The sequence below is a fragment of the Amphiura filiformis genome, chromosome 12 (assembly GCF_039555335.1).
Source record: "Amphiura filiformis chromosome 12, Afil_fr2py, whole genome shotgun sequence".
NCBI classification, from domain to species: Eukaryota; Metazoa; Echinodermata; class Ophiuroidea; order Amphilepidida; family Amphiuridae; genus Amphiura; species Amphiura filiformis.
Window position 1 is genome coordinate 48039771 of NC_092639.1, and position 25288 is coordinate 48065058.

Sequence of the window (25288 nt, forward strand, 5' to 3'; positions counted from 1 at the left end):
ACAGACACGGGATTGCTTGCAAAATGGGTCTGCCAAACTCTGCCTTGTCCAGCCAAGCTTTCCGTGATGACGTAATCGCATCACGTGGGATACCTGCACTTGCAGATACTTTGTAAAATGAGCTTTTGTAAGGTTTGGTTCGGTTAAGGTTAAAGAATTAAGAATAAATTGTACTGCTTTTTGGGAAATACTGTATGGATGAAAATGGCTGACCTTACAAATGTATAACTGTTTTGACTTAGATAACATGTAACAATTCTATCTATATTCTATAAACTCTGCACAATGTCATGCCTGAGTAATTCAGATCCAAACAACAATTTGTATGCACTCCTGATAATAAATAGGCCTACCAACTAGTCAACACCAAAAACAAGAGGTGACATACAGGTGATCAGGATATGACTGCACACTATAATCCATGTCACAGCAAGTTTCAATTCCTGATGTGTAGTGCATAAAGTGTATGCACATTATGGTAAACAACTATTATTAATCATAATCAAGTATAATGTTATGCTCCGGGGTGGGGAAGAAAAGAAATGCCAACCAACCTGATTTTTTAGGCCTTATGCAAATTATGTGTACATTTTTGTAACCATTTCAATCATAAACTAGAGCGGTTACCGCACCATAGCTGAACCATGGGGATTTGGCAGTATATTGTGGTATATGTACACATATATATCACTCCTTTATAACCCCTTAATGCCCTTAAATGAATATTGGAATATTTTAAACATGTTTAGAATGTCATAAAGATCATTGCATTTAAATATCAGCTCAATTGGAGCATTTTTGACCACTTGACCTTTGACCCCTTTATGACCCCTTAATGACCTTAAGTGAATATTAAAATATTTTAAACATGTTTAGAATGTCATAAGGATCATTGCATATAAATTTCAGCTCAATTGGAGCATTTTTGGTTAAAATGACCTTTTTTGACCCCTGTGACCCCTTGGATGACCTCTGATTTTAGGAAATATTTTTATTATATTCTTTACTTCTTTCTCTTTTATTTGACACCACTTGGGGGTTCATACCTTCATGGCATTTAAAGATATGTCCATTTCAGACCAAATGGTTGGTAAGTAAGTAAGTAAGTAAGTAAGTAAGCAAGTAAGCAAGTAAGTAACATACACTCATATAGGCTGATACCATTTCATGGTTCAGCAAAAAAACCACCCAAAACAATAGATACATACTCATATTATCACCATCAGTATAATGAACAAAATATTGTCTGGTTGCTCTTAAAAATAAATCACATAAATCGATGGTGGATACATCATACCACCAGGTGCCCCAATCTCCTCATCACAAGCAATGATAACACTCTCAGGAAGATGTGGAACCAACGTCCGAGGTCAAAAACCTATAATCATCATAATAAGGATTCACCACTGCTGCAGGCTCATTATTTAACCCAATTTGCAACGTAAATTGATGTGAAATTCACAAGCAATCCTAAACATCAAAAGATGTCTTCCTTGTCCTGGAGGCTAGTTAATTTTTATGCAAACATAGGTGAGATGGGACTAGCCTCTAGTTTGCATGTACAGTACATGCAGGATAGCCTCAATCGGTGGTTTTGTAAGGGCTCAATTGTTAATACTGTGGCGGAATTCATAACCTGAAAGCGAGCATCTTGGGCAAACTGATGCCAGTGAGCATGGCGAGGGCATGCAGCCAATCCGCATTTGCCTTAACTTGGAGCAACTGAAAAGAGGAACTCCCACACTCCTGGACATCAAATGATTGAGATAGAAAGCTGGATTTGTTATCATTGTTCTTGATTTATTACTTAGGATTTGTGGGCAAATCTGGTGAATGGATTTTGGTTGCCGCTATTCATTCGCTGGTAAATAGCAAACAAAAAGGTCCATTTCTATAGAGCAGAATCTCTTTTTACCATTAAATGACAAGAAGGACCTGTTTTTTTCTTAGTTACCAAACTATACTCGAACCCTGATCACTCAAGAAGTAAAACCGTGCAAGTTTTTTGAGCAGCGTGATCACTGGATTTTCACGCTATGTCTTTCTTACGCCATATGAGATAGTGATGATAGTCTACTCTTGGGCGAGTATAGTCTGTAACACGCTATGATATGTGTATACATTCTATAAACAGATGGTGTCCAGAGACATTCATTGCTACCAATATATTACAAGACGGGTAATTAATTAATGAAGTAAGGTCATCAAAATTAGATTGTGTAGGATGCTGAACTTTTAACACTGGTTTTATACAATGTACTGTATGGAATTGAAAACTTGAGTGGAAGAAGGGCCCAACTCCATTTTTTTTACAAAAATGAGTTAGACCCAGCATTTAATTGCCAGCAGACTGTTCCTCCTTGCGTGTGAAAGAAGGGCCCAAATTGAAGGCCCAACTCTATGGAGTTGGGCCTTTTTTCCATTGGGTTAAAGTGGAGTTTTGTTTAAATCCATAAAATGTGCTTTTTACTACAACAATCTTTCTTGTTAACATATCACTAGCTTCTACTTGTGCAATCAATAGTTACAAATTTATGTAGCTAATTTTATAACACATGATCAACAACAAATCTATTTTATGGCACACACTTGAGCTGGCTCGACGGAAATGGTTCCTATCGATCGATTGTATCATGGAAATTTCTTTATCTTTGGTTGATGCTTAATGTGGTCATTTACTGGTCAAAACTAGCACTTGTAGTATATATGACAGCGTTCAAGCTTTGACTTACGTTTGGCGGACAGAATGGTGGGAACTTAAAGTGAAAGATATCCTACTTAAAGGAACATTTTCTGGGGTGAAATTTTGTGTAGAAACTGAATCTGACATAAAAAATGCATAATTGTCAACTTGAAAATTTTCCCCATAGCTCTGTACAGGCATATTTCTGCCCGAAGTCCTCAAATTTGAGCGAAAATTGGCGCAAAAAAAATAAGTCCTTCAAAACTGGGACTCTCAGGGCTAAACAAATATAAACTTGCTCTAGAGGGAGGTCTTGGCTATAGCAAGTTTATATTTGTTTAGCCTATAAACCTCACAGTTTTGAAGGACTTATTTTCCCTATGAAGGCCTCTATTTTTTCACACCCGCCAAAATGTTAGGGGTAGGGGTAACATATTACTACTTTAATTTTTGTCAGTACATTTAACTGAGTCAAGTTTTATACCACTATTTAGCTAGTGAAATACTGAACAAAAAGACACAAAAAGCATCTGAATAGCTCATACCATTGAGGAGTTATGGCTTTTTCAAGCTCAAAATTAGGCGAAAATTGTATTTTTTCCCAAATCAATTGTCACCCTGACCCCCAACTTTCTAACCCTGTTACAGAAATAAAGAAACAGATTCATCCCATTTAATGATTTGAATATCACAAATGTACCTTTGTCACATAATTAGCATAAAAAATTAGGCACTACTCAGTAGTTTTCATGTTCATACACTCACAGGAAATCAGCAAGTCAAAATTTTTGTCACCCCAAAACGGCCATTTTCGGCCAAAATTGGACCAAATAATGAATTTTTCTCAAAATCAGTGAAAAATATGGGGTTTTAAGTGCCAAAATCTAAAAATATGTGACATTTTACCCCTAGAAACATTTAAGCAATCAAGAATTTTGACTGTTTTCACCCCTAAATATTTTTTTTCACACGCGTGTCCGCCAAATGTAAGTCAAAGCTTGAATGCTGTCATATATTAGTGGAAGGGTCCAACTCTGGCTCGTATTAAGCCCTGTACCGTTGCCACAGTAACATCATAGACCATTTTACATGTATTTAATAATGTATGTTCATGTATTAAAGGTCCCCTGAAGATAAAAACATTATGCCTCTAAAAAATATTAAGTTTTTTCTTAATACCTCAAAACAGCTTTGATGGAGTTGGGCCCTTCTTCCTCTCAGGTATCAATTATTATGCAACTACTTTTAATTTGTATTTCTGAAAATTACAATGTTTTATGTTTACAAAATATTAAGAGGCTGCTGAAATTTAAAATTACAATTTTACATCAGCATTTGTACTATAATACAGACATGTAACATTATAATTTTGACAATTTTTCAGCTGAATGTAGGTACATAGCACTGAGTACAAAGTACAAGGTATGCCTACTTCATTCAATATGCGAGTTGCGAGTTGCTAGAGTTACACTACACACATCAACTTACCAATATCACTCGGTGGCTGAACATTCATATAGGCCTATATAAAATTCAGTGTAATATTTCCACACAAAATCTAACCCAGCTCTTTCTACAGTCATGCATTCTACTCCGCAACAACTAAAATCATAAAATGACAATGAAAGACCTGACACAGTTCATCTTCCATGCATCAATTGTGTTTATTTATTATCTCTCGGAACAAAGGTCACAAGGTTGGTAGACCAATTACTGCACCACTAGTTCAAAATATCTTGTATCAACACCTGGTCTTATATAGGCCTACGTGTGATCAACATCTCTGCTAAACAAATAAACAAGTGTTTATTGTAATTTGTTTCTTTGTCAACTATGCTAATTATAATTCAAGGTACACTCTAGAAATGTTACTACCTGTACTACATACATGTGTCATCGATTGTCAAATGGGGACAAAGGTCACCATTGCTAATTGTGATATTGGTTATTTCATACATTGTCAGTCACTATCTCATACTTATCACAGATTAATGTCAACATCGCTCCATATAAGGTCTAAAGCCCATATATGGAAGCTTATAAATTAGTCCAGCTTCGATTAGAAAATTAAATTCAAATAAATGTTTATAATTAATATGTTGGTATCATTCATGACTCAAGCATTTCTTGCACCACCTTGCCTATTTTTGCATCACCACAATTGCATTGAGCCATTTAACATTTCTGTGATGCGTGCAGGTAAAACGAGTTATTTGATGAACAGAATCCATTTCCATCTTTTGATTTTAATATCCTTGCCCTTTTAAATGTCACTATGTGCTTACCATTGAAACTTAGTAACTTGCATCCGCTCCGAGAGTTACGTTGTATCTCTCTTGCATACCAGCAGGTATACATGTGAGCCTACTCAAAACAGCATGTTTATATGGGGCACTCCAGTGAACTTTGTTTCCAGAACGCTATTCCTCCAAATGTATGCATGTTTCATACAGGAAATGCGAGTTTCATGTGATGTGAAACAAAACACATTGACCGTAACAGTTTTGAGAAATTCAGGATTATTGTGGATAATTTCCTCAACATGGTGATTACAGTATGGACAATTACAGACAATATTTCCGTCCTCATTGTCCTTTCATCAGTGTGATCAGTGGCTCCGGAATCAGGGGGCCTGGGGGAGCGAAACCCAATAATTTTGGTGGCTATAGAAAAGTACCATTGTCCCACCCCACCCCCAATAAATTGGACCAGGTGCTTTTGGGCCCCCCAATATTTAATATCTTCCGGAGCCTCTGGTGATCTTTATCTAATAAGCTTTTATAAGGAGGGTACCCCCACAAATATGACTCACACCCCCTCAAATGAAGCTCCAACTCCTCCAAATACAGGTAAATTTGCCTGTATTTCTTTGTTTTCCAGGGTCAGAATTTTGTTTCACAGTGCGAGAATCAATCTTGATTCTTGCAGAATAAATTTGCGGGAATCATTTGATTCATGCAAATCAACTTCTATGTAAACTACAAAAGTTTGATTCACGCAAATCTGTTTGTGAGAATCTTTGCGAGAATCAATTCTCGCTGAAATTCTGACCCTGTTTTCAAATTTTCAACTCTCCCAAAATGACAATTCCACCCCTCTGAAATTTAAAGACCACACTGCCTAGCACGAAAATCATATAGGTCTGCCACCAAAACAAATTCAAGATCATGATGATGGTTCACTTCCCAATCACAAGATATTGTTATGCAAAGATAGCCTCATGGATGGTGAGAAGGTGACCTTGTCCTTACCAAATTTATAAACTCACCCCATTTTGAATCCCTATTCTGCTAGTTAAATAAACATGTTATGGTGAAGGCATTACTTGGGAATATTCTTGATTTGCTAAGAGCGTGTTTCTACAGAGCCAAATACCGTTTTGGAAACGGTATGGAACCGCTAATCACTCCTGTGGAAACAGCCTCCAACGCCTTTTGTAACGCTTTTCATCGCCAACGGAAACCTCGTTGGAGTAGGTTTTTGCCGTTGACGAAGCGGGTAGATTTTCTGTGGAAACAGACCTAAGCGGTAACTTGCCGATTATTGAGCAAAATCAAACAAAATGGCTGTTAATCAACATGTTAATTGGACAGGCGACATGACAAAACGTTAATAACAGCCTGGGCAACATAACAAGTCCAAACTATTATGTAAAGCCACAATTTCTCCATGATACGGAAAAACAGAAAAACTCACGGAATTTGGGGTTTGCTCACGGAAATTTGTAAATGCTACAAAATAGTGAAAAACTGTGTAAAATGTAAAACTTTTCTGTTGATTTGAAAAATATAACAAAAAAAAGTGATTATTTAGCAATAATCAACCATTAAACAATCCATTCGAGCATTAATTCTAGGCCTACAATGCAAGATTTTGGCCATATATACAAAAGGTAAGACAACACTTTTAAAACATGTTTGTCATTCAGATTAAATGGTATGAACACGCCAACGGCAAAAACCTGTCTGTGGAAACAGCAGGTTAAACGGTAAGATAACGGTAAGATAGCGTTATCCATTTAGCGGTAACTTAGCGGTGCGCCTGTAGAAACACGCTCTAAGTGACCAAATAAAAGGATTCGCATTATTACTTCAGAACCTTGTTAAACTCACTTACAATGAGCGAAGAAGAAACTCAATACCACCGTCGGCATCTAACATTTCCTGCGAAATCCCGACCGCTATCCACATCAGCACACAAATAAATTAGATTACATCAACCTAATCAATTGTACAGTGAGTATACTTTAAAAGAATCTAGACCACATCAATATAAGTGGTGACCCAGTAAAACCAGTCACATGATGGGTATAATAATTTACTATAAAATTTCATTTATTAAATAATTATTTGGCTTTTCAAAAAGCTACAATGTTACTAAAAGTCCCATCAAAATTAGAAATGTAGTTCCAGAGATATGACCCTGAGATATGACAATTTATCATGTTGTAAAAAACAATTTTAGTTCTCTGCTATTTTATGCTCAATCTCAAAATCAATGTTTCCAGACCTGCAACTAACCTATTTTTGTCCGATTAAATCAATATGTTTAGTTAGGTTAAAAAGGTCAATATTGATTTTGTCCTTATATACAATATAAAACATACAGTTTACATCTTTCTTTGGTGTCTTTCTTACGATGAATCGTATGTGTGTTGTGCAAGGTGATAAAGATGAAGGCTATTTTAATAATGTTTAATAAAGAGAGACATTTTTATTCAAAAATATTGACTAAATATGATGAAATATTTGAGGAGATTCAAGTAAAATTTAATAATGATGATGAATTATTGATTATTTAGCAAAGTCTGATGTCACAGCAATCATCTATCTCTAGATGATTTTCAAAATTGTGAATCACCTGGCCTAGCAAAACTATTTCTTTTTTGAGGGCTATTTTGAAGCGATTTTCAGGGCAGAAGGCTGAAATTTGGGGGCGGGAGAATTTCCCTTGGCCCTGACATTAATAATGCAATGCAATATTTCGCTAGCACACTCGATCAGATATTTCGCTGACATTTTAAATGACATTTTAAAGAACAAAATCAAATTGCACAGGAAGACCAGGATTTTGTTAGGTGTACAGAAATTATTAGAAAACATTTCATTGCACTGTCAACAATAAATGTTGATATTGTGTTGTACAGTTCACTCTATCAGACCTTCATTTCTCCCATTTTAAAAATAAAGACCAAAATTTAATCACAAATCCCATATACATGTAGAAAAAAGATTGATTGTCTGCGCAGAGCAAATGAGTTTCCACGCACTTGGTGTACGTGCCAGCTTGCACATTATATCAGGTACTTCAATCAATACATTTTTCATTCATAACCAACCATCCCTCAAGCATCTCGTTCATGAATGTCTCCAATGATGGTTCAAAATTCACACACACAAGTTTTAATCATAAATTTAGTCAACTTTTCTTTGTTTGTTTATTTTCACTAAATTTCCCTCACTGATGTGGAGGACACAGGCCATTTTTTGGAAATTTTCCTTGGGATTTTCTCAATTTTGCAATCAATTGGGGGTGTCCCCTCCTGTGTCCCTACATGTATGACTCTACCCCACTATATTTATTACTCAACATCAATAGTCCCACTCCCACAACATAAGCCTAAAATGCATTTGAAATCTTTTCAAAATGTGTTTTGACATATTGCTACAGTGACCATTGCAAAAACAAATCTAACTCGTAACTTTATCCGTCTGTTTTCTTTAGACATGATCATACTTCACCATTATGTAAACCATCATACCGGTACTTCAACATTTTAGGTAATACGGCATGAATGATGTAAACTTGATCAAAATAATATTTTTTAACACAAACAAGTATTAATTTGTATTCACTGTGGCCTGTGGAAAATGCTCGATTGCCAAGACCAAGTCTGAGAAAATATGCACCCTTTTTTAGTTCAAGTTGCCAAAAATACCCTGTGGGTAAAAATAAGCTGTGAAACCGATCAAAACCGACTACTGTGCGGTGTGACACAGGTAAATGTAAGCACAGCTTTTCATTCCTCGCAGGTGCTTATAAAATAAGATATTGAGACTCTGACTGACCCAACTACTGTACCTGCATGTAAAAGTAAAAGTGGTCAATTTTTGCGCTTCATTTATTTTCATGCTCTTCTGGTTTTGAGCAGCTACCACAAAAACCACACATCCTTTTGTGCGTGTCTAAAGGTCAATTCCCAGGAAAATAACAAGAAAGCTTAGAATTGGTCAAAATTAAAATTAAGTGAAACAGTTCAAAATTGGCAATGAGTGAAAAATTTACTGCACAAAAATGTCCACTTTTAAATGACAGTACTTTACCTTTCGCTCACCGGTCTGCTGGTCGGCTTGAGCATGTACACATACATCAGCAGCACATACTGTGGTTTAAAATGGAAGTTGCAAGAGAATGATAATGACTCATCGACCATACAGATAGCAAAGCAACAACGTGGAGATGAGAAAAATGGTGAAAATAGAACATGATGCTAAGGTGTGTCAGATAGAACAGATTGACATTGACAGTGCTTGCTTGATTATCATGATCAAAACATTTTAATATCAGTCAGGGGATCATATTCCTAGACAATGAATATCATCAACTGTGCAGTAGTTTCCCAATCATGTGAATGCTGAAAATGAATCTATTCATCAAATTATTAATTATAACTATGCCCATTGCCCCGGCTCATTACGGACACTTACAATGCAAATAAATTCTGTCTTGTGGGATAACCTGATGACACCAACGTGTTATCTTTTAATTCATTTTTAATTTTGCTCTCTAGATAGAAAATGCAGTCCTTCGAAAAAGCATGTCAGATATTGGGATATATCAGGTGGGTGACATGATCTGGTCCGCAGGTCCATCCATGGAGGCCAAAGGGCGCATTTTGAAAACTGAATTACTACAATAATTACATCAAGAAATACAAACATTAGGCTATCATAATGACAGGCATGAGAATGATCATCCATTAAAAAAAACTTGTGAAGTGTTTGAAAAAAGCCTGAAAAGGTGTGTGAAATTGGGCTAAAAAAGCCCAAAACAGGCTGAAATTAAAAGAAAGTGCAGAAATTTGGACAACAAAAAATCCTGAATTCAGGTTTAAACCTGAAAATTCTCATGCCTGTAATGAAAATACCAAAGGTTTATCATACTTGGTTCTAATGTTTTGTAAAAAATTTTGGTGATGTCTATTTTCCTTTAGTATTTTGGTGATGTCTATTTTCCTTTAGTATTTTACTATACTTGCCGCCTTTGGCCTTCATGAACCAGATCGTGTCACAGATATCATTTTAGTGATTTTACTGAACAAATCCATCCCAATTTCATAGTCTATGGACAACATCATGTGTACAGGTATTTGCCAGTGGACACGCATACAACCAGTTTGTTTGTTTGTTTTTATTTTGATATGCTTGAACAAGGACATTTTTTATTTCTTTGGTACATGTGCAAGTAGAAAATATTATATACTGCTCTGAGATACCCTTGGTGAAGTTCCATTTTGAACATAAAAAATACAGCGACACTGGTTAGTCGCTACATGTATCCCCCTCCCCCTTATGCAATGGCTATAGCCTGGGGATAGTAAAAGTTGCATCTGCAAAAAGACTGCAAGGACTAGTAGTACCGGTACTAGCTGATTCCATGCTGAATGTAAAGCCTATATTGCACTGTTCACAGGTATTGAATCATCAATACAATATTAAACACAACCTAGCCTATAGACAGACTTAAACTCAACATGCCCGATTTCTTTTCACACAACCCAAGTATGTACTGGCCTATCCATTGACGTCATTTTCCATTGACGACATGTGCAGAGCGAGCCTACACCAACCTAGAGCTGAAACTCTATACAAATTTAAACCCAAGATAAAAAAAACCTGAACCTCCTTCTTAAGATCTTGAGAAAAGAGTTTAATTAAAAATGTTCAATACACTCCAGACAGAAGCAACAATTTATCAGATGTTCAAATGAGACAAAGAAAGTTTGTACTACATGTATAGTGTCTCTCTGGGCTAGATCATGTAATTTAAGAATTTAAGTGACCCGCTCCGACAAAACCAGGAACAAATCACATTTTTGACATTTCATGATTTGAATAAAAATGTAAGCAAGTAGACAATAAGCTTTAAAATGATACCAAAGTTATATAAATAACATCCATACTTATATGGATAATTTGCCATATTGCTATTCTGAGTAATGGGCCAGTTAGTTTTGTGCCTTACACAGAATTGAACAGGGATTATAATAATTCAAATGTTATTTATTGATTAAAAAAAAAAAAAACTCTTTTTAATAAGTACTTTCAAGGATTTGAAAGTCCACTTAGTCCTACAGTCAAATACTATGAAATTAAGAATGCCAGAATTGTTTTTACGGGAATGTCGTCTTTAAATGCCTATTTACTCAAAAACATTTCTGACGGCTTGTTCCGGGTTTTGTTGGAGCTGGTCACATATTTAACCTAAAACTAAAAACTTGGTGTGTACACATTTGTTTTTATGCCAACCCTATATGACATATTGATCCACCTTTAAAAAACAAACACATTTTCCAAAAATCATTACCGACTTAGTCAGTCTATGTAACAATACCCAACGTTAATAAATGATGCTAATTCTGTATGATGATATTGACAAATTATAATGAATTACAAAGCAAACAATTATTTGCACCAAGCTGTACGCAGAGTATATCCGAGAACATAATATTTGCCATCAGTTGAGAGAATCGCACATGGTAGAGCATGATGATACAGCCCGTCACCCTAAAGCTATGCAAACCGACTCAGCCTGGTAACTATGTATGACACATGGGACCCCTGCAGTAGATTAGCACAGTGGGAGATTCTCTGGGAAGTTGATCGATTAGTAAGGGAACACTTAATTTCATGCAACAGATATCATCAATTGACGGACAATGTGATCATCCCTGATCTGATTTGGGACAAGGGTGTGCAGCAATTATACACAATCTTTTCCAATGAAATGCACAAAAGATAATAACAATTTTTATGTTTCCACCTTTATGAAATTTAGTCATCAGTACTTAATGGCAGGAAAGATACATGCTATTGCTAAATCTTATGGCAGTAACACAGGACACAGCAGCGTTATGAAACTTCAATTACCGGTACCATAATCAAGAAATATGAGCAGGAAATAATGTAATGTGGCGGTATGTTCCCATTCCAGTTTTGATACGAATTTTATTTCTTGTTCAGAAAGTTGTTCCTAAAAGTTAAAAGGTCTAATTAAATAAATTGTAGAAACATAGTCTTCCTAAGAAAAATAATGGGTTAATCACAAATTACACGAGAATAATTTACTTGTTTTAGTTAATTATGGAAATTTCTGCGCTACATATATTTTTGTGTTCCAAGCAGATATCACAAAAATGACAATTTCTTTTATACTTGCATGTAGGTCAATGCAAGGAAACAGTTTGGTGCAGCTGTACAGGCTCTGCCATCTGCCTCGCTATCAGAGGATTGCCAGTTGGAGACCAGTAGTGCCTGGGACCTGGCAAGGTGCTTACCTCACTTGCCTCTCTCTACCCAGAGGTGGAATGGGGAGCAAAATAAATGTGTATCTGCGCTTTGAAACATGTGAAAGGCGCTGTATACGCCAACATTTATTTATTTACCGACAGTGCAAAAAATCAATTGTGCGAATATTTCCACATTAACAGTACCGAGGCATACTATTTTATAAACAAAACCAACAAACCAGCTAATTGGTACAATGTCATGAATCATGATGTAGCCCAATCACTCCTGTCTTTGATGAGCTGTCATCCAACGATTTGAAAATGACCACTTTGATTTTGGGCTTGAAGCATCAATTTTAGTACCTGTTTCAAGAGGGATAAAGGGCTGAAAATCTTGCTTTGCATGAGCATGGGACTGGGGGAGTCCCCGGGGAGACAACCGAATTTAAAGGCTCAGCTCAGAACACTTACCCTAACTGTCCATTCACTTGACACCTAATCCCTTCGCACATCCATGTTTCAGGAAATTGTAACAGTTAACTTTGATGACTATTTCCACCTTGTTAGCATGTAACATGTACATGTGGTGTGCATACACAATTAATTAGTTCAATCACCTAGTACAAGATTCACTTACCGGTAATAGGTCGGGGAGACTTCAACGATAAGGATTAATAATCTCTATTCACAGTGTACTATAGGACCCCGTTTAATAGAGAGAAGTCAACTTCAATTGCGACATCGAATTCAGATTGCGACTAACGATTAGCATAATTTATTTCTTGACGGGGTGTTTACACGGTAGTCGAGTTCAAAACAAATGATGTACAAATTTCAAGAATCTTGCAGGTACCGTACTCTCAATGTACGTACGAGTTTTCAATTTAAAGTATAAAATGGAGTGTTTTTAAAATATTCAATTGCCAAGCTTTAAGCTTATAATGAGAAAATGATTCCTTTTATTCTAAAATATATACATTCTACATTTTATTTTATTCTACATACGTGTAGATTCATTTTATTCTAAAATTGATACAGTACTGTAAACTCAGTAATTTGTAAACAGAAACCTTGGTTGTTTTTATAATTATAATAAACTTGGCCAAGTATTATATCATTTAATCTGTAGCTTATATTTTAATACCCATTTACAACAATAATCTACCAGATTTTCAATGGAAAATTGCCAATTTCAATGTTGGTGAAATTTTCCATTTAGTTGTGCCAATTACCATTATCTAATTCAGCTTTAATACAATTATGAAGTACCGGGTAAATGAGATTAACATTTAATACACCATTCTATAGAAATGACAAATTCAATTGCAATGCTTGAGTCATTTTTTAAAATCTGCTTTATACACCAGGACAGGTATCACAGGTTTATAGTGAAACATGGATTGGATAACTTTTTAACATTCAAGTTGCCGAACTTAACATATAAATCTAAATAAATCACAGGCTACCTACCCAAACCTAAAAATATAAAATTTATGGGAGACCTATTAAAAGGGCATTTCGTGATCCACAGCCTCATCCCCCACTTTTCTCAAAAAAAGTTGAGATTTTTATATCACTGGAATACTCTGGCTACATAATGTTTATGTACAAAATATTTCTTGCAGATTAATTCGTTTAGCAAAGATATCGCGAAATTTGGATTTCTTTCTGGTGCACCAGAACGAAATTACAACATATTGTCTTTGGAGCAGTGTAATACACATAATCATGCATAACTCGCAAACGCAAAATCGGAATCAACTGATATTTTGGGAATATGCTTTTTTCGTGGATATGTACTGAAAAATGTCATAAAAAGAGGATGCTAGGATCACGAAATATTCCTTTAAATAGTAATAAACAATGGAATATATACCATTTACCCATTATCTTAACTTTATGAAGTTTCTCAACTAAACTTAAGCAATAAGTTTGATGAAAATTGCAATGAATAACAATAAATTTGTTGGTTTTATTTTAAAAGGTAAGGTTCCATGATTCACAAAAATATGGGTGTGCAGCGAGTTCATTGATCTTTCACTGGTTTCTTCCCTGGATAATTCATTTGCCCTTTGGCCTTTCATTGTATTGTTCACACACACAGCAGCTCTCATGCTATGTGTTCATTCATGGATGAAGTCTAGCTAATGGAAAATGATTATGAGAATGTTCTCATGTCATGGAATGCTCTGTTGAATTTTAGAGTGGTGAATGCAGGTGAATACAGCTGGTTTCACTTTAGATGAGCTTTTGAAATAAATTTGTTATCCATGTTTCATACTACGGTTAGTACGGTAGGCCTGCACCTGCCTGAGTCCATCACCTCTGTTATCATGGTTATGGATGCAACAACAACCCTCTTTTTCGATCAAAATCAAACGTCATCTCATGAAAATGTTTATGAATATGAAGTCAACTAAAAGCATCATAAATTGAGCCAAAAATCAACCAACAAAAGGAGGGGAACATAATATGTACACTTGGATTTAAATAACCTAAAATACGTTATAATAATTCAAGAAACAGCCAATGTTTACGAATTACATCACCACCATTGCGGGGGCACCAATGTTACGTGCAATTTCAATCAAGGATGATTCTTGGCAATGATTCAGTTTTTAAAAATGCTCACTCCGTGCACTACACTTACCTTCACAGCTAGAATGAGACCTCCAAAATGCGGTAGGAATGTTGGTTTCTGCTATTTACCATTGCTTGTTATGTCTAATGCGTGATTATATTCCTTAAAAGCTTGATTTCTGGTTAATTTTCGAGGGTGGTATTATTCCAAAACTCCAACCGGCGACCCGGTGTGTTGATCAAATCGCCATGAAATGTTTTCATTAATTTAGTGCTGAGCGTTTCGATAATGAGGTTTCTCTCAATAGTGACGAGCGATATGACTAACTGAGGGCAGACGGCGTAAATAGTTTGAAGTGCAGGGACAGGCATGACAGGCGGCATAGGACACGCAACACGGACGTACGAGGCTGGCGAAGATACAGGGCTGACAGCCCCATTCACAATACACGGTTAGCGATTATAAATGGACAATTAACACACTTGCAGTGGGGTACTTTGCAGAACCCCAACGGTTTTAGAGTAAGATAATTTTGCTTTGACACCACATAACAAATTTAGAATTGTTTGTGAAGATTTCATGATTATGTGTTAATCCAATGGCGACGTCAAAAATAGCGATATCGCATCCACCATCATCTGTGCAGGGATGCAGCGCAGGCATCTGCTACAACATCACAACATTGGCCTCTGCGGCTGCTTCTGCTTCTGCTTTGATACTCCTCGACGCTATAATTGTAACCAGACGAGGAGGGATAGGAAGATTGTCAACATTGGGGGGGGGGCTGAAAATTATTTTAAAAAATTGGTGGGCCACCTGGGAGTAAGAATTTGCAAAACATAGGTCACAAACACCCATTTTCCCTCTATTTTATCACAATTCAAGTTAAGGGGGGGCTGAAAGGTCTTCCAGCCCCACACCAAAATTATTGAGGGGCTGAACCCCCCAAACCCCCCGGTTCCTAAGCCTATGTACAACATGTATGATACAATTAGGCCTATACGGTTCTTTCTTTCCCTCATGTTTATTATGCTCTCAGTTCCATGGTTCCCTTTTTTTTTCAACTTTCTCAGCCTCGAAGATTCCAACGTAGTAGTGGCATATCCAGGAGTTTCTGGGGGGGTGAAGGGCAAGGTAATTTTAAAGTGGAGAAATTGACGAAAATTGCCAAAATTTGGCTTTTTCTGCCTGGAAGATTCCAACGTAGTAGTGATGTAGACAGGACGATCGCAGGATGTGGGTGGGGAAAAGGCGGAGGGGGTTAAGGGGCAAGGTAATTTGACGAAAATTGCCTAAAAACACTTTGCCAACTTTTTCGGCCTCATTGATCATCATTTCACCACGGCGATATTTTTCAATGCCACAATTCGGCTTTTTCAACTTTTTCAGCCTTGAAGATTCCAACATAGTTGTGGCTTTGCCAAGAATTCAGGGGTGGGGTTGGTGGTGGTGGTGGTGGGGGGGTTGGTGAAGGGGCAAGGTAATTTTAAAGGATGCAAAATTCACGAAAATTGCCTAAAAACAATTTGTCAACCTTTTCTGCCTCGTTGATCACCTTTTCATCACGTAGATATTTTTCAATGCCAAAAATGCAAAATTCGGCTTTTTCAACTTTTTCAGCCTTGAGGATTCCAACATAGTAGTGGCTTTGCCAAGAATTCAGGGGGGTGAAGGGGCAAGGTAATTTTAAAGGATGCAAAATTCACGAAAATTGCCTAAAAACAATTTGTCAACCTTTTCTGCCTCATTGATCACCTTTTCACCACGTAGATATTTTTCAATACCAAAATTCGGCTTTTTCAACTTTGTCAGCCTCGAAGATTCCAATGTAGTATTGACATAGCTAAGAATTCTCGGGGGGGTGAAGGGCAATTTGAAAGTGGGAAAATTGTCGTAAAATTGCCTAAAACACTTTGTCAACTTTTTCTGCCTCATTGATCACCATTTCACCACATAGATATTTTTCAATGCCAAAATTCGGCTTTTTCAACTTTTTCAGCCTTGAAGATTCCAACATAGTAGTGGCTTTGCCAAGAATTCAGGGGGGGGGGGGGTGAAGGGGCAAGGTAATTTTAAAGGATGCAAAATTCACGAAAATTGCCTAAAAACAAATTGTCAACCTTTTCTGCCTCATTGATCACCATTTCACCACATAGATATTTTTCAATGCCAAAATTTGGCTTTTTCAACTGTTTCAGCCTTGAAGATTCCAACATAGTAGTGGCTTTGCCAAAAATTCGGGGGGGGGTGAAGGGCAAGGTAATTTTAAAGGATGCAAAATTCACGAAAATTGCCTAAAAATACTTTGTCAACGTTTTCTGCCTCATTGATCACCATTTCACCACATAGATTTTTTCAATGCCAAAATTCGGCTTTTTCAACTTTTTCAGCCTTGAAGATTTCAACATAGTTGTGGCTTTGCCAAGAATTCGGGGGTGGGGGGTGGTGGGTGGGTGTGGCGTGAAGGGGCAAGGTAATTTCAAAGGATGCAAAATCCTCGAAAATTGCCTAAAAAACAATTTGTCAACCTTTTCTCCCTCATTGATCACCTTTTCACCACGTAGATATTTTTCAATGCCAAAATTCGGCTTTTTCAATATTTTCAGCCTTGAAGATTCCAATGTATATAGTAGTAACATAGCTAAGAATTCTCCGGGGGGGGGGGGTGAAGGGCAATTTGAAAGTGGGAAAATTGTCGTAAAATTGCCTAAAACACTTTGTCAACTTTTTCTGCCTCATTGATCACCTTTTCACCACGCAGATATTTTTCAATGCCAAAATTCGACTTTTTCAGCCTTGAAGATTCCAACATAGTAGTGGCTTTGCCAAGAATTCGGGGTGGGGGGGCGTGAAGGGCAAGGTAATTTTAAAGGATGCAAAATTCACGAAAATTGCCTAAAAACAATTTGTCAACCTTTTCTGCCTCATTGATCACCTTTTCACCACGTAGATATTTTTCAATGCCAAAATTCGGCTTTTTCAACTTTTTCAGCCTTGAAGATTCCAATGTATATAGTAGTGACATAGCTAAGAATTCTCCGGGGGGGGTGAAGGGGCAATTTGAAAGTGTGAAAATTGTCGTAAAATTGCCAAAAACACTTTGTCAACTTTTTCTGCCTCATTGATCACCATTTCACCACATAGATTTTTTCAATGCCACAATTCGGCCTTTTCAACTTTTTCAGCCTTTAAGATTCCAACATAGTTGTGGCTTTGCCAAGAATTCGGGGGGGGGGTTGGTGGTGGTGGTGGTGGTGGGGGGGGTTGGTGAAGGGGCAAGGTAATTTTAAAGGATGCAAAATTCACGAAAATTGCCTAAAAACAATTTGTCAACCTTTTCTGCCTCATTGATCACCTTTTCACCACGTAGATATTTTTCAATGCCAAAATTCGGCTTTTTCAACTTTGTCAGCCTTTAAGATTCCAACATAGTTGTGGCTTTGCCAAGAATTCGGGGGGGGTGAAGGGGCAAGGTAATTTTAAAGGATGCAAAATTCACGAAAATTGCCTAAAAACAATTTGTCAACCTTTTCTGCCTCATTGATCACCTTTTCACCACGTAGATATTTTTCAATGCCAAAATTCGGCGTTTTCAACTTTGTCAGCCTCGAAGATTCCAATGTAGTATTGACATAGCTAAGAATTCTCCGGGGGGTGAAGGGGCAATTTGAAAGTGGGAAAATTGTCGTAAAATTGCCTAAAACACTTTGTCAACTTTTTCTGCCTCATTGATCACCATTTCACCACATAGATATTTTTCAATGGCAAAATTCGACTTGTTAACATTTTCAGCCTCGAATATTCCAACGTAGTAGTGGCATAGCCAGGAATTCTCGAGGGGGAGGGGGAGGGTCAAGGTTATTTTAAAGTGGTAAAATTCACGAAAATTGCCTAAAAACACTTTATCTGCCTCATTGATCACCATTTCACCACATAGATATTTTTCAATGCCAAAATTCGGCTTGTTAACATTTTCCGCCTCGAATATTCCAACGTAATAGTGGCATAGCCAGGAATTCTCGAGGGGGAGGGGGAGGGTCAAGGTTATTTTAAAGTGGTAAAATTAACGAAAATTGCCAAAAAACATTGAAGAGATTCATCAGGAATACAGTTATCAGATATCAAAGTTTATAGTAAAAATTCCAAGAAAACCATACAGTTTCGGCAATCCTATCTGTTGCCTTTCTCAATGGTACCGTAAAATGGGGTAACTTTGGGCACTTTTCTGCCAAAAAACACTTTATCAACTTTGTCTGCCTCATTGATCACCAATTCACCACATAGATATTTTTCAATGCCAAAATTCGGCTTTTCAACCTCAGAAGATTCCAACATAGTAGCGATGTGGGTAGGACTTTCTCGAGAATAGACTTTCTCAAGATAATTTGCAAGGGGGCAAATAGGGACGAAGCACGGATCGAGATCCTCCATTGAAGCAAGTACAAAATGGTCAACTCATTTGGGGAGCAAACAAGGGAAAGGGTTGTCATTTCAGGGGGCTTCTACCCCCTTTCCCTCCTGGTTACACCAATGAGTTATCCCCTTCAGCAAAACTTACAAACTTGAGTGAGATCAAAGCTCGCCAAGAGGTTATTCCTCCTCTCTCTTTTTCTTTCTCTCCCCTTCCCTCTCCCTCGTTCTCTCTCTCCATCCCCCTCTCTCTCCCCTTCCCTCTCTCTCCTTCCCTCCCTCCCCCTCTCTCCCTCCCCCTCTCCCTTTTTTATTGTTTTAATTAAATACAATTAACAAATTACAATAGCAGACAGAAATTGGCTTTTTGTGTAATAATTTTTTTTATTTTTATGTACACTTTTTGTACAATGGCCATGCATCGGCTCTAATACAAAAGTTTTATTTACAATACTTAAGAATCTACAATAATGTTTCTAATTCTACATGTGAGAAGAGAAATAAAACAATCCCAGGAGAGAATTAATTTGATAGAAAAAAGGTTGCAAGCCAAGCATAAGCATTTCATTGAACTAATTAAACATATTGGCAATCAATTTGAAAACACTTCATAATCAATCCGACTCAGAAATCATGTTAATTTGCATCTAGCGAGTGACTATCAAGGTGGTATATGAGGATGTTGCTGGAAATTAGGAAATGAGAGGACGGGATGACAAATACATTCAAACATAATTAGAAACACTTTGACCAAGTTTCAAGGCAAAAAGTATGCAAAATGAAGGACCTTGAACATTTTATGCATGGATTTTTAGCAAAATATTGGTAACAATTACATATTAATGAGCCTTTTCAGTCATATTAGCACATTAACTTTATTGATTATTGGTGTAAACAATAAGATACAATATAAATTGATAATTTTGAAAAATATATGTCTGATTTGCTTCAAACAATCAAACAAAAGACATACTGATGATAAGTGTGCTTTGCTCTACTCAATTAATCTGTTTAAAACATGCGTAGAGCACTTCAAAAATGCCTCAAATACCACCTTAAAATGAAGGGATGCTGAACCATAAGGCATCAACCTCCCTTTACAATAGCTTCTAATGGGGTGCCTTTTCCAAAATTGGGGTAGGGTCTAATATGAGAAGTCATTTGGTATAGGAATAAAGTTTCTATAAACCAAAAATCTATTCATCAACTTTGACTTCAACAAAAAGGTATAATTGAAGACCGAATTGAAAAGACCTGCACAGTACAGCATTTTTAGTCTGGTTGACAGGACATCATATGCAAACTAGTCTTTATTTCGGTCTTCAATTATAGGGGGCTCTTAGGAGCAGGATCAAGAGAACATTAATGAGAGAATAATGGTAGAAAAGCCTTAAAGTTGGATACAAATTATTACAATTGAATAACTTAAAGTTGAGCAAACAAAACATTCATGGTTTTTGTATCAAATATGTGAAAATGTTATATCTTGGCACTTTATGACCACAAAATTTTCAAAATCTGCACTGAGAAAGGAGATTATCACTCAATGACCTCCCTTTTGGATGCCAACCGTCTTGTCAAAAGACCCCTAGTCACACAAGTTTGTACCCTACAACGTTACCACTCTTTGCATAGACCGTGACGCATAAAAAACATAGGATAGGACCTAAAATTCCTTTTCTAGGATTTGGTTTAATGTCTGACTTCAGGTTGTCTAATATGAGCTTGATATGTTTTAATGTCAATTTGGTATTTTAACAACAAATTGATTATTGGTATATAAGTACATTCAGCTGAACTATGCTGATATATCCAAAATCAAATCCCATATACAAGGAATAGTGATAGGTACAAAACTTCATCCCTGAAAACTTAATTTGCATTATTTCCTTTTTCTGGAAGAGTTTTTCTGAAGTTTTCCTTTAATTCATGCATTAATCCTGCCTGTGGTGGTCATGTTTATAGGATTTTAAACCAATTTTGTTGCTCACCAAACTACTGCTCATTTGTGTTATTTTGACATTGCTGTCTGTGATTGAAGGTTTCTGGGTGCATCACTACATCCCCATATACTCCCTGTCCATCCACAGTAACCCCTTCTCAAGAGATTCAGGCCCAAAAGTTGTCATTTCACTTGACTCAACATATCTATTGCATCGTACCTATTATACACTTTTATTATTATACATTTTTTTTATTAGTATATACAGTGGCAGCACCGAGAGGAGGTGGGGGGAATTCCCCCCAGTCAGAACTCTTACCCCCCAGTAAAAACCCAAAATTAGGAAATATTCCACTTTTTGAGGCAATTTTGAGCAAAATTTGTCAATTTTGCCACCCCTGAAATTCAATTGCTCCCCCCCCAATAAAAAATTCCTGGTGCCGCAACTGCATATATAATACAATAACATTATCACAGTGGTAAAATCAATCAAAGGTGTGGCAAGGGGGGAAACTCCATTTCACAGAGGGCATTTGACAGATGCTGTAAAGATTCACCTAATAGCACATGAGCTCCCTTGACATAATTGGAATTTTAGGCACAAACTGAAAAAATTTCACCAGCAAATAAGGGCACGGACCCTTAATCAGCGTTCGAAATTTTGGTTCTCCGTTCGCCCGGGACAACCAAAACATGCACCGGACAACCAAAAATAATGCTCTAGTTGTCCGGCGGACAACCAAAGATCTACAGCCAAAAGTCACCTTTTCAGCATGTTAGTTTGCTCAAACCTGACACAACTGATGAATTGTTAAATATTTAAGAGTAATTGTTCATAAATTGACTACACTCACTCCACTTTATTGGTCACATGTAGTTGTTTCAGATTGTGGCAGCTTACGGACAACCAAAAACTTTGGTGGACAACCAGAAATTACAACCTGGTTGTCCGTGGGACAACCCCTTTTATTTTCTTAATTCAGACACTGCCCTTAATTCTTGTTAGGAATTTCAGAGGAGGCAATTTGCATGTGAAATTTACCCAAAGGCAAAGGAGCCCATGTGCAGCATTATGCGAATCTTTACAATATATTCCTAGCTCATTAAGCCCCAATAATCATGCTAATGGACCCTTTGCACAGGACATCTCAAAACAAGATTCTACCCACAAAATGCTACTTGTGTGCATATGTCTTTCACAGACATAATTATTATACTGCATATACTCTTTGCAACAGCCTTCTGGCATGTTACTCCAAAATCACAAAGAACACAAATTCACAGTTTGCACATTATGTGACCTGCTACCACGAAATCAGTGTAAAGTCGCAAGGTGTTAGTCACTCAAAACGCCCTGGTTACTGCGTTGGTGTTCACTCACCTGTTAAAGCCACTAAGTATGTCCTTTGTAAATGAGGACACAATGGGCCATTCACGAAGGATAATACTACTGGCTTGCAGCGTTCGAAATAGGGCCGGTCAGCCGGCCATTGGCCTGCAACTTTTAGGCCTGGCCGGTAACTTTTCTGGCTGGCATCTAGTTGCCTGGCTGGCCGGTAACTTTTTAAGATCAAGTCCGGCTGGCCTGTAACTTTTTGAGGCATATTTCGAACACTGCTGGCTTGTACAGGTGGCAGCAAACAAAGAACATCAACTTACTCAGACCAAATATCTCGAAACTACCAACTCAACAAAATGAGCATAAAGTCGCGGCGACTTTATGCTGATTCCATGGTAGCAGGTCACATTATGTTTGAAAGTAGAACCTTGTTTTGGTAGCAAGATGGCAGATCCAAACAATGGATGAACTAAGCCCAACAACCAGGGTTCAAATTTGGCTGTATCGCATAGCAGTTTGCTCCTTATTTTGAAGTAACTGCTACCCAATTTTGCATTTGTATAGCACTTTTTATAGTGCTTAGTATATGGAAGTATCCTGATTATGATGAATTAGCCAAAAACTGCTACGCAAAAGTTTTAGAAGAATTTGAACCCTGCCAACAATCATAATTAACCACTTATGGGAGCTTATGGGGGGAGGGGTAGTTTGGGAGAACTTTCCCCCTGAACCACTCTCCCCCCCCCCCAGCCTCTCTGGTCAAACCTGTGCATGATCATCGATACCAGCAGACTTATACAATTTGCATGATTAATACAGGTTTACTTCAAATTTCATTTACAAAATCGTTTATATACATACATGATTATGATATTGTACATATACAAGTTATTGCAAAGCAGAAACAAAATGGCCTACGTTTATACATCTAAAAAATTGATGATTGGCAACCAACAATATATATTAAGGCACAATCAGGAATAAGCCGAAAAATCGTTCCCAAGCATATTTTCCAAAATGTGATGCAGCACGCAGCAGGAGGGCCTTTGCAGGTGATGTCCATTTTATTCTGCTTGAAAGCATTTTGCAAGCTTAGAATGACATTTCATTTGCTAAAATTGATCAAGTCATTCATATTTTGTAAGTGAAAAAGCATCTCATATTCTTATTGTTTTCTTTATTTTTTCTATCTATTTTAATCTATATCTTGAAAAGCACTTTGGTGCAAAGTTTTGATGTGCTGCATCATAAATAAAAAGGACTGCTAAAAAAATATCAAGTTTTTTTGACACATGCCATTGATCTTTTTGTAAAAAACACTCGGTTGACACACTTGTGTTTCATGCATTTTGGTGATGTTAACTCTCGGCCAAAATAAAAGTTGAAAGTCCTCCCAAAAGTCTAGCAATTACAGTAAGGCAAAAAAAAAAATTGTTTTTCCTCCACCGCCCGCTCCTCAGTTTAAGGCCTGACCAATTTTTTTCTTTCCAATTTTTTTTTAAATAAAAACTTTTTTTTTCTTCAGATTTGGAGTATCTCTGGACCTAGCTAGAGCTAAATGCTAGGATCTTTCAAGGTTGAAAATAAAAAGCCCCCAAAAAACATTTTGTGTCTTCAATATGCAAAGTTATAATTTGTGTTCATGTCATAGTCTATTATTATTAATGACTTCAAAATACATTGGATTTATATCCATTTTGAAATCATTAAAAGACTATGACATAAACACAAACTATAATTTTGCATATTAATGAAACAAAATGTTGTAAACAGTGAATGATTGAAGCTTTAAAAGTTCAGGAATATGCCAAATCCAGAAAGAAAAAAAAATCCGCCCACCCGCACCTCCTCTTTCAAAGCTGTGGAGGACAAACAAACAATTATTTTTTCTTGGCCTAATTGTTCATCTGTAAAATATGTTCTTGATATAAATGTTGTTTTAGGCAGTTTTGAACAGCATAGTCAACAGTTAAATAAATGATAGTGCCCTCTATTACCATCATCACAACTCACAAAATGTAGTATACATTCCTAGAGGGCGACTCTGACAAACCTTCGATAGCACAGGAATGTCTTGCTACTGGTCTCCGTGGCCTTGCTATGCCTGTATGATGTGTACTTCCATGCTATGAATGACTTTACAGCAATTTTCTAGTGAGTTTGCAATTGGTCGGCCACATCTCAGAGCTTTAAGTTTAATACCATTTAAATAAAATTGTTTCCCATGCAGAGCTATAACTTTAATACCATGTTACACAATGTTACTTGAAAGATTGGCATGTAGTATTCAAGTGTCTTAAAAATACCATTTGAGGAAAATTTATTTAATAGCAATAAGTTTGAGGCTAAATCTAAAACCAGTATTGTATAGCTCTGTATGTGAAACACTTTTGTCCATTTTCGTATAGATCAGTATTATGATGTGACCGGATTGTGCATTTTCCTCCTCATCTTACCCTTTCCCCACTATAACCCAAAAATTGTTGACATTAGCCCAAATTTGCTGACGGCATCATAATAAGTAACTACATTGGTTGTGTACTTACAATAAACAAGTTATCAAATGTAAATATGTAAAAAATTGCCCGATTGAATATTCAATCAAAGGATTGAATTTTCAATCAAATCAAAAGGAATCAAATTGGATTTCAAATCTTTAGCCATCCCGAATTAGTTTTCAACTGTTTATTCAGTCAGGTGATTTGAATTTTTACAATTTTTTTCTTTTAACAAGTTAGGTGCAAATCTTTTTCGACTGAATTTTCAGTAGAAAGGATTGATTTTCATTGTCTTTTGTCATCCCAAATTATGGACAAATCCTTTCC

General features: G+C 36.7%; 1 protein-coding gene across 11 annotated transcripts in view; it reads right to left on the bottom strand.

Annotated features, from left to right (window-relative positions):
* LOC140166315 (uncharacterized) overlaps positions 1–15033 on the bottom strand; it is a 122931-nt gene extending 107898 nt beyond the window's left edge. For all 11 annotated transcript variants that reach the window (XM_072189747.1, XM_072189741.1, XM_072189745.1 and 8 more), the window contains exon 1: positions 14842–15033. The gene's annotated coding sequence lies outside the window, so the exon portion shown is untranslated. The remainder of the gene's footprint in view (positions 1–14841) is intronic.
* Between the last annotated feature and the right edge of the window lie 10255 nt (positions 15034–25288).